An 11001-nucleotide genomic window follows, 5' to 3' on the forward strand; every position below is an offset into this window, starting at 1 on the left:
CAGAGGCAACCTGCAAAACTGGATCTCAAATTGGTCAACCGACAAGAGACAACGAGTACAGATAAGAAGAGAATGCTCCACATGGCGAGAGGTCATCAGTCGAGTTGAGTCCCTCAGGGGTCTGTTACTTTTTTACTGATTTATATTAATGATGAAGATTCTGATGTGGTTAGTAAAGTTGTGAATTCAGAGATGCTGATGCTGGGGAGGCAGCAAAAGCAATTCAGAAAAATCTTGGACATGCTTCAGAACAAACACTTGAAAAATGCAGTTTAATGCAGAAAAGTGCAAACTGCTACATGTGGACAAGAAGAAAGTCAATTATAAATACAAGATGGAGGACACTGTCCTACAGGAAGCAACCTCTGAAAAGAACATTAGAAAGATTGCAATGAGATCAGACCATTCAGCCCAACAAGCTCTTCCATCTTATTCATCTACATTGTCTAAAATAACATCAAGTTGAAATATGAAGGTCCCTAATGTCTTTCTCACCACCATGCTAGTTGATAATTCATTTCATGTGTCTGTGGTTCTTCGTGTGAAGCAAACCTTCTAATATTTGTGTGAAATCTGTTCTTCTTAAAGAATTTATTTTAAGGTAACAGCTGGGATCCACAGTACTATTTCCTTTCATAACTGTGATCGTGTCACCTCTTATTCTCTGCTTGCTTAAACTGTAAATATTCAACTCAATGAATCTCTCCTCATAGCTCATACCTTTTAGCTCCAAAATCAGCCCAGTCACCCCCTTCTGGATTTACTCTTGCGCTGCTGTGTCTTTTTTGTAGCCCATTGACCAAAATGCCAGCACTCCAGGAGAAACTTCACTAGTGTGTCGAATAACTCAAGCATAACCTCCCTTGACTTATACTTAACATTCTCATCTTCTAAGCAATGTGCAGAAGAGATTTAAAAAAGTAAATAAACCGTTACCTTATATTGTGAACACTTTTAAATATATATAGAGGGCGCTTGTTGGAGTCTCACCTTGAAAGTAGGCTCTAGGAGTCAAAGGATAGATAAACAGAGTAATTAGTTTTATTACAATAAATAAGGTGGACTCAACCCAATCAAGCTGAGCTGAGCTCCAATCAAGCCAAAAGTTACATCATATATAACCATTTCTTATCACCCTGACCTCGCTAGCAGCAGCTCATTCTCAGCTTACCCTGACTCCCTATTCTAGCTGGCCTCTTTCAGGTCATCCTTGTAGCCACCAATATTTCTCGTATATCGTCATTCAGTATCATTCCTTGCCACCCTTATTTCCTGGCCGGCTCCCAACCGGTATGTGTTCCCTCTTTTCTGACATTGGGCTGACTCCATTCATCCTTCCCACTTATCCATTCTTTGGGTTATGAGATATTGGTAGCTCCTTTCTGATCTCATTAAAAGAGAAATATGACATACGAGGGTTGTCTGGGTTCCGCGCGGAATCACTCGAGATAAGTATTCAAGGATTTTTTTTTCTATTTTTTTCATGTACTTCGATCCTTTTTAAACTTTTTCCAAGTATTCACCGCCAACATCAATGCACTTTTGGGCTCTTCTGACCCACGCCGCAAAACACTCGCGAAAGGCTGTCTTTGGGAGGTTGTCCAGCTGTTCTTTGACAGCTGCAATCAGTTCCTTTCGAGTTTCGAAGTTGTGGCCTCGCAGGTGTTCTGTCAGCTTCAGGGAGAGCCAAATGTCACATGGTGCAAGATCAGGCGAGTAGGGTGGCGGGTTCAAAACGTTGACACCACTGTCTTCAATGAAATGCTTCGTCGCATTAGCCGTGTGGGCTGGCGCATTGTCATGATGCAAAAAGTGCCTTCGCAAGTTCTTGGACCAGCCTCTAGCCATCGCAGAAAAAATGTCAGGCAGGCACTGAGTGGTGTACCACTCAGAGGTGACAGTTGTCCCCTCCATCAGCGGAATTGACGCGACAATGCCATCGATGTTGAAAAAGATGGCAAACATGGTGCGTTCCACTGAGCGGATTAAACCATCAGAAAAGTCGTAAAAAATCATCACTCGAAAGTCACGCACGCACGGAGTCGGGAGCTTCGCCGCTAGCACCGGCTGCACACTCTCAGTTCGTTTGCTTCTCGTGTTCATTCTGAAGGAAGAGAGGGAGCAAAACATCCGAACAAAAACATGCAACCACTTGAATAATCCCTCTACACAGCAGAACAGGTTTCGACAGGCTGACACTCTACAAACGATAAAATTTCGCGCGGAACCCAGACAACCCTCGTATGCCTTAATTGCTTAGCATACCTGATTTGTGTAAAAGTTCACACTAAGTTTAATTCTCATAAAAGTTCATATTAAGTTTACATCTACTTGTGCTATTACATCACTTTTTATTTTCCATACGCTGCACTCAGATTATATAACTCTCTAGTGAGACCACATCTGGAGTATTTTGTGCTGTTCTGGGGTATCATGTATAACTCTGTACGTAGAATTCTTACTAGAACATTGTGTACACACAAAAACAGAAATGTGTGTACACACAAAAAATTCAGATGCATAAAACAGCATAAATGAAGCTCCTTGCACTTTCCCTTTATAAATCCCAATCAGCATGAATTTTAACGCACATGCACGAGCCTACAGCCCCACATCGACTCCTCCCCAAATTTCATGTATTTGAATATGCAAATCAATATAAACACCCCCTTCCGTTCAGAGTTTGTTGAAAGACAATGGCAAAAACACATATAACAAAGGAAGAATTTCAGCGAATACGAAATGGATGTCCTGCTCAGTGAAGTGGAGGCCAGAAAAAACGTACTACTTGGTGGCTTAAGCAGGGGTATAAGCAATAGAAGGAAATTGATGGAGTGGAACAGCATGGCGAAGGTACTCAAAAGTTCAAGTTCAGAAAGTCACACAGTGCCAGAATTAAAAAAGAAGTGGTCAGATATCAATGTCAATGTAAAACGGCAAGTTGCTGCCCATCATCTGAGTACCATATGAAAGTTCATTAGGGCCACCGAGAAGAAAAAAAAGGTCTATGTCGAGATCAAAGTTGAAATGTCGACTTTAATCTTGAAATTTCAACTTTAATCTCATCGTTTATGTCATGATTAAAGACAAAGTTTCAACTTTAATCTTGAAATTTCCACATTATATTGTCATTAAAGTAGAATGCCATAAACTTTCTCAAAATTGATGTTTACTTTTTTCTCAAACCGCATTGTAACTATAATAACACGTTAAATGCTTTGTAGTTGCTGTGTTCCCCTGCCCAATTGTTAATCGCTGTGTGCTTCTTAAACGGGTTTTCTCTTATACTGACAGGAGCGAGCGGGCAGTGTTCGCCACACAGAATAAATTACATTCATGATATTTCAGCTCTCTGATGATTTTAGAATACTAAGATGTATACTTGATACCACTTCCATAATGAAAAGCATTAAAGAATGTATTTCACATGAGGGGGCACAGTGGTGCGACAGTAGTGCTGCTGCTTTGCAGTAAGAGGGGTCACGTCCCGGGTATTCCCTACAGGGAGTTTGTATGTTTTCCTGTTGGGTTTCCTCTACATGCTTCAGTTTCTTTCCAAAGGCATGCAGGTTAGGGGATTTTGTGATGCTAAACTGATGCTGCTAGTGTATGCGTGTGCTCGTATTTACCTCGTGATAAGCTAGCATCCTGTCCAGATATTATTCATGCGTGCATGATGCTGGATGAAATAATTAAACAATATATAGCAAAGATGTATTAATGTTCCTTAAATTTTCTGAACATTCAGTGTCTAAGTTTATAGCTAGTCTTACTATCATGAAGACATTTATTGTGTGGTAATTGGTTATGTGGGGAAAGAAAACAAAAGGATAGGACCTGGGGTTTGCTATGTTTGATAAAGACAGCATGGCAGCAATAAAGAAAGCCCACTCAGAAGAACATCCATTAATGATTGTGTCCTCGACTACCTGCTCACAAACCCAACATTTACACATTACTTCAATTAAACTAGTAGGATACTCATTCATACATCCAGCCTCTTGGAGCCTCGCCACAACTGCCGAAAAGGTTCTCTGCATTGAACATGCAGCTGCTTTTGGAATCACTTTTTAGAGATATTGTGCAGCAAGGTGTCCTGGGATTTTAATGAATGTTCTTCTGGATGGGGTTTCTTTATTGCAACAGTACTGTCATTGTCAAACATACCAATTCCTAAATCCTTTCCTTCCATTTTCTTTCTCCACATAACCAATCACCACACAATAAGCGGCTATAATAATATGCAAAGCCAGAAAATTGAGCATGCAGTCTTCAAACCTTTTAAGGAATATTGAAATATCTACATATTTAATTATTCCATACATCCATCCATCCAGGGTCTCACCAGTCCCATCAAGCATTGAGAGTACGGCAGAAACAATTCCTGGACAGGGTGCCAGCTCATCACAGGGTGAATACGAGTACACACATACACTAGGAGCGTCAACTTAGCATCACCAATTCCCCTAACCTGCAATGTATTGGAAGGGAACCAAAACACGTGGCGGAAACCCACCAGGAAAACATACAAACTCCAGGCAAGTGATACCCAGGACTTGACCCCTGTGACCACGAGGGGGCACACCAGCTCCCCAATGCCCGACACAACAGACACCAGGCACAAGTCCAGCAACACACATTTTATTTACAGGTGGGAAACGCTTCCCAAACCGTTCCCATAAGCAGCACAGTACAATAAGTACAGCACAATAAACAAAGCACACAGCACTTCTTCCCTCTATCCTTCTGCCTTCATTCTTTCTCACGCAAGCGTCATCCTCTCCCTCCCAATTCTGGCTCCCTGAATGAAGGCAGTTGGCTCCTTATATTAAGAATCCTGGGAGTACTTCTGGTGTTGCATAATTGTGGCCCAGGAGCACTTCTGGGTGAGGTGGGATCCCCATATAAAAGGGCTCAGCAGTACCTGCAGCACACCCTGGTGGCACCCCCAGAACCCAACAGGGTTGAGCTGAGAAATACCATTTCCCATACAGCCCCGTAGGAATCTGAGGCTCCGTTGCATCCCAAGGAGGCTTCCAAATAGCAGCTCGGGAGAGACAGTGCCCTTCATAAGCCATCTCCCCTGTCCTTCCATTAAGGTGGTGTCCCAGCCAGGTAATGATCCCAGCTGTCCATCACACCCTCTTACTGTGAGGCAGCAGCACTTCCGCTATGCCACCATGCCCCCACATTTTGAATTATTAACAGTACACATTATTTAAATGAAGTTAACAATTCATCTCTAAAATGTAATATGCATACTTTAATGCATTTTATCATAAAAATGATATCAAGTATATATATATCTTAGTATTCTGACCGCACAGCTCCCAGAGGAGAGCTCTTGGAAATCTAAATCGACTTACAAGCCAATCTTCATCATGTGACAAGAAATCAGTTTCTCTAAATACACTCTCTCCTCTAATTTTTCCATTTGCGATGTTTTCTAATAATGCTAAAGCAGCTATGGTAGTTGGAATAACTTGGCCATTCCATGCACCATTATATTGTTGCAGAATGATTATAATCAAGTGAATTAAATTTGTAAACGACATACAATTAATTTCTGTGTATTTGATAAAGCCCATGTCATGGATGCAATCTAAAAATGGGACGACACACAGAAACAGTAGCACTGCTTTGGCGCTGGGTGCCACCCTTTTACAAAAGCAGAAATGTGCGTATGTATGGTGTGAGGCTGCTGTGAAATTGTGAGTGGCTTTACACCAAGTTTAGTTTTTATGCAATCAATGTGAGCGTGGAAACAGATGTACGCTACATTTTTGTGCGTACGAGCCATTTACACGTGAGGCCCCAGGTCACCATGTGACAAGAAAGACATAGCAGCACTTGATGCTGTGCTGAGGAGAACTGCCCAGTCTTGGTGTCTTGCTTGTGTATGGGGACACGATTGGACACTTGTGAAATGCAGATTTTGCATAAATGGTATAAAGTTTTTCTTCAAAAACCCACAAGCACATGGAATAAGTTAGCAAGTAGAGTGGTGGAGAGTACATTTTAAGGGACTTTCAAATGTCGACTTGATCCTATTTTGGACAATGTAGGTGAATTGAATGGAGGAACTTTTTGGACTTAATGGCCTGTTCTTATCACATTTGTTCGAATGTTATAATTCAGACCTGTCCAACTCAACTCCTCATAGAGGAGATTCCCCCAAGGACTGACTCACAGTTGTCACTCAGTCATCATACTGTTGTTTTAATGGATATTTTGAAAAAATTGAGCCATTGTTTTTATGTTGGGTGTTGTCTGATACAAAAGATAAATAAAAGTAAGAAAATCCAATGGAATTTGTCTTGAATCCAGCCAGCCAGTGTGAGCACCTTAAAGGTTTTGTGGCCTGAGGCACCATGAGCCTCAAGTCCACTCACCATGAGTAATGTTTGGTTTGCAGCTAACACTCCATTGGAAAACTAAGTCATTGAGTGTCACCTGTGGATTTTTAAAGAGTTCCAACTCAGACTTCATTCACGCAGGAATCTTTGTGGCCCAGCACATACTTGTAGTTGTTCAGAGAACTGAAATTTTAATGACTTTTTAAGAAAACGTTTTATTCTGCTGTTGCATAAATGTAAAAAGGTGATACAAATTTTCATACGCCTCAAAGTTTCAGGTGGTGTGATGGGTGTGATGAGTGCCAATACAAAGAGCTTCTGTCACACTATTTGATTTTGATGAATGTAACTTAATTATCAGCATTCTATGAAGGATTCTTAAAAATGTTAATTATATAGCCATTACAGTAACCAAAGGAAAATCAGATATGTGGAAGTCATTCTCCATTGAAGCTGACAAAGAAGAATGTTACCTACTGTGACACAGGTTTAAAAATGTCGGCCATGTTGTCAGGCGAGACTCGTCATTTGCACACCTTTCTCCTTTGACCTTCAGAAACAAAACAAGGATGAGTAGCAACCTGAAAAAGAACCCAAACTTGTGTGGATGTTATCTTTAAAGATATTCAACTATGAAACACAAAAGTCTAATTAAGTGTACACATCATATGTTTGATGCAGCTGCCTGAAATATTAAAGTCAGCATCAACACAACAACTGGCACACATAGCAATGGAGGGAGAAGGGACAAAACTGAAGAGACACAGTTCTGGATGAAATTCAAATTGCAGAGCATTATGGCTGTACAGTGACATTGAGCCTGGACTGAGAGCTCTCGCTAAAACCTTTTTATTTACTGCACCGATGACAACTATAAGCTTCACTTGATGGGCTTTTCACTCCACCATTTGAACCAAAACCCTTGAAGAGGAGTGACCACATCTATCTTTATTGTTTGTGATGTTCAAGTTTTTGGACTTAGTGCAACATGTATTGTGAGGCAAATATAGTGAGGGTCCACAACACCTAACTGCAAAGCCCATTAATCAAATCGTCCCCCTTCTTGAACTCCTCAGCAGGAAAAGGAAGGACACCCGAGTTTGCTTGCCTACTGACTGAAGTGACAAAATTGGTCATTTGTGTCAAACACTTCATTCAGCAAGGAAAGCTACAAACAATTCCTTAAGCAATCTACTGAAACATACTTCTCACATGTTTGTGTTAAGTGGGACAAGACTACCAGGGTCACGTTTATTGTCATTTATTAAAATGATCATTATTTATCTGTCCACCAAGGAACTGACTAGCTGTGGACACCAGCTTACTATCTATCTATCTATCTATCTATCTATCTATCTATCTATCTATCTATCTACCTATCTATCTATCTATCTATCTATCTATCTATCTATCTATCTATCTATCTATCTATCTATCTATCTATCTATCTATCTATCTATCTATCTATCTATCTATCTATCTATCTATCTATCTATCTATCTATCTATCTATCTATCTAACAGGTAAAGGAGCTGCAGGTATCAAAGAATTTGCATCCACCATTAACAGAGTCTTTCAACATGAATGGCTGTCATGCAAAGAAAAAGCTGCAACTGACATAAAAAAAGGGTTTATGATCATCCTTTCTCTTCTGGGGTTCTTATAATATTTTGGTGACATTTCTAGCTGGTTTTCTAGGATCAGTACCTCTAAGTCTGTGGTTATGGTCCCCAGCTGGAAAAGGATGGAGTGACTCCAGGTTGGGGATGAGTGAGGGAAGAAGGGTGTGAAAGAAGAATCAATCAGATATAGTAAGATATGCAAACAATATACCACTCAGGCATGGTGAACAGAGAGATGAGCTGCATAGCAAAGCTCTTGATTTACTGGTCAATCTACATCACTGTCCACACCTATGGCCATGAGCTTTGAGTAGTGACAGAAATAATTTGACTGTAGATACAAGCATCAGAAGTGAGTTTCCTTCACAGTGTGTCTGGACTAAGCCATAGAGATAGGGTGAAGAGTGCAGACATTCAGGAGGAGCTCAAAGTAGAGCCACTGAGGTGGCCATTTCATGTAATATCCTGAGCATTACCTGAGCACTAGGTGGCTGCCCCCCTGGGTTGCAGTGGTGCCTCAAACTCCCACAGGGCTCCATGGGATTTGGAGTTTGATACAGCCCTGTTGGAAAATGTGGGCACCACCAGGGGGTGTGGCAGGTACTGCTGAGCCCTTTTGGGCAGCTCTTCCACCAGACCCGGATGTGCTGTCAGAAGTAGGTCAACAAACAAGTGGAGCACTTCTGGGTGCCTTATAAAAGGAGCCAGCAGCCACTACTCCGAGACCCAGAGTCGGGTGGGAGAAGACAAAGTTTGCCAGGAGGAGTGGAGGAGGAAACAAAGAAAAATAATATTGTATTGTATTGTGTTGTGCTTGGGGACTGTGCTAGACTTGTGGGAAATGGGAAAAGGCATTTCACACGAGGAAAAAAGAAAAGAAAAACATGTGTGCCTTGAACTTGTGTCCCACGCCTGTCTGTGTCAGGTTAGGGCGGCGGTGCGACGCCTGGTGGTCCACACGAGGTTCAGGAATCTGATTACGATGCCTTCTGGATGCCTCTCTGAAGAAGTGTTTCTGAGACCTCAGGTCAGACCCAAGACAAGATGAAGAGACTATATGTCTCTTCTTCTTCTGGCTTAGGAATGTTTTGGTACCCCTCCCCTCCCCCCCAAGTTTAACTGGAATAGGTAGGGGAGTAAAGGGATGTCTAGACTGCTGTCCCTATGACCTGGGCCCAGACGAGTGGTAAAAAATGGATAGATTGAAGGGTTTTGCCATCTTCCCAGATTTAGGCCTGCTCCAGTTAAAGCCAGCAGATAACCTTAGGGGCCTGGTTGAAGTCAGGTGAGCCACTGGTGGGCTGTTCAGGTAGGATTCTGAACTGTTCCCTAGTTTGTTTAGGAGGCCTCACACCTATTTTGTCAAGTAGGTGTGCGATAGAGTGCTCCCAGGTGGCAGCTTGCCTTCTGTTCTTGAGGGATAAAAAGCAAGACAGGCCTAGGTAGCACTTGTAACATGGCGTCCTGACTAAGCTTTCCATCTGACTTTGCTCTGCTGTCTGTCTTACAGTCCAGAGGCCCCTAAAGTGGACAATAATTTTTTACATCAGCGTTGAATTTGTTTCGAATTCTAATGCACTTTATTTTTGGTTTCATAATGTTGGAGCATTGTTAACGGGTGCAACTCTTACCAGGACCCGCATGATCACATGGAAACAGAAAGAGAGAATCCAAAAGAACTAACAGCCGACAGATAGGCTTCATGAGTTTGCTTCAGATCTAACAGAATCATGACTTCCATGAGGAGTTCTTGGGTCACTTTAGGGTGTCAGGCATCTAAGACGTGCCAGTCTGCTTTAACACCATGGGGAGCTGGTCTTAAAGCACAATGTCTGCAAGAAACACTTAACACAATTTAGGAAAAAGCCACGCCATAGCCTCCGAAGCATGTGCACACCAAGACAGGGTTAACTTTTCCCGGTGCAGGATGGGCCTCTGCCAGCTTTATAAAAACCTCAGTCACAGGAAAAAAAAAAGAAAAAATCTACAGTGGGAGCTGCACGTAGGCTTGTGGAGGAGAGGTGGGAGGAGAAGAACAACCACACGCCAGACTGGCGGCCCCGGTCAGACCTCGCCGGCCGGCCCTTAACATCTGGGTGAACTGTTTTTTTATACTCCCTTCATGTTTTCCCACATTTGTGTATAAATCATTCACCGCTTGCCCTCATATGATTGTTGCAGCAGTCTTTTTAGAGGATTCTTGGTCATCAGCAACAATCTGGATGAACCACACACTTCTCATAAATGCTACTCACTTCATAGCAATCTGCTATTGTTTTGGGGAATGGGGGAGTTTGTATTCAAATATGAAAAAAAGAAAGTGAAGCAAAAGTAGTCGAAGGTTTAAACTGTCACTCAGGGCACAAAAGCATCTGTACTTCTTCAGGAAGTAACACTAATATCTTCATATCTGTAACGTCATAAACTGTAACTAAATTCTTTTATTGCTATTCTTTAATCCAGTAAAAGCCATCTGGAGCCTTTCTAAATTTACAGGAATGAAGTCTCTGGGTGGGTGTCCAGGGCCCCCTGGGGATTGAAACCTCATGGCTTTGGACTGCTGGAGGACTCAGGATTCTATGGATGACACCCATATGTGAACAAGGAGAACCAAGGAATGGAATCTCTGAAGTGGTGCAAAATTTAAGACCACACACCTTGTTGTGTGTCAGCTTCTTCTGATATCGCAACACAAAATTAAAAATGAAGAGCAGGCCTCCAAATAACATAAAACAGACCAGACATCTACTAGGCGTCACTACAGGCATCCTGGCCCCAAACTCTAAGGGCAGGCTTTATGGTCTGCACAGCTCCCAAGTGAAGCTCAGCCTTTTAAAATGCAAAAACACACAAAATATCATTTAGTGGTGAGGATGACCATAAACCTCTGGCCATTCAGACAAAAAAATTAACCAATGTTTCCTTAATTTTAATGATTTTACTACATAAAGGAAAGAAAAAAATGCACAAAAATAAAGATTTAGGGAATTTTTGCAAATGTATTAAAAAAAACAAAAAAACAA

At 41.8% G+C, this 11001-nt stretch overlaps 1 long non-coding RNA gene across 1 annotated transcript; it reads left to right on the top strand.

The window, feature by feature from the left end:
* Nucleotides 1-1234: 1234 nt before the first annotated feature.
* LOC127529347 (uncharacterized) lies at nucleotides 1235-2593 on the top strand. The gene is made up of 2 exons (XR_007935963.1): nucleotides 1235-1417; nucleotides 2261-2593. It is a non-coding gene; the product is annotated as an uncharacterized LOC127529347 (long non-coding RNA).
* The last annotated feature ends 8408 nt before the right edge of the window (nucleotides 2594-11001 follow it).

Source organism: Erpetoichthys calabaricus, chromosome 1 (assembly GCF_900747795.2).
Source record: "Erpetoichthys calabaricus chromosome 1, fErpCal1.3, whole genome shotgun sequence".
NCBI lineage: Eukaryota > Metazoa > Chordata > Cladistia > Polypteriformes > Polypteridae > Erpetoichthys > Erpetoichthys calabaricus.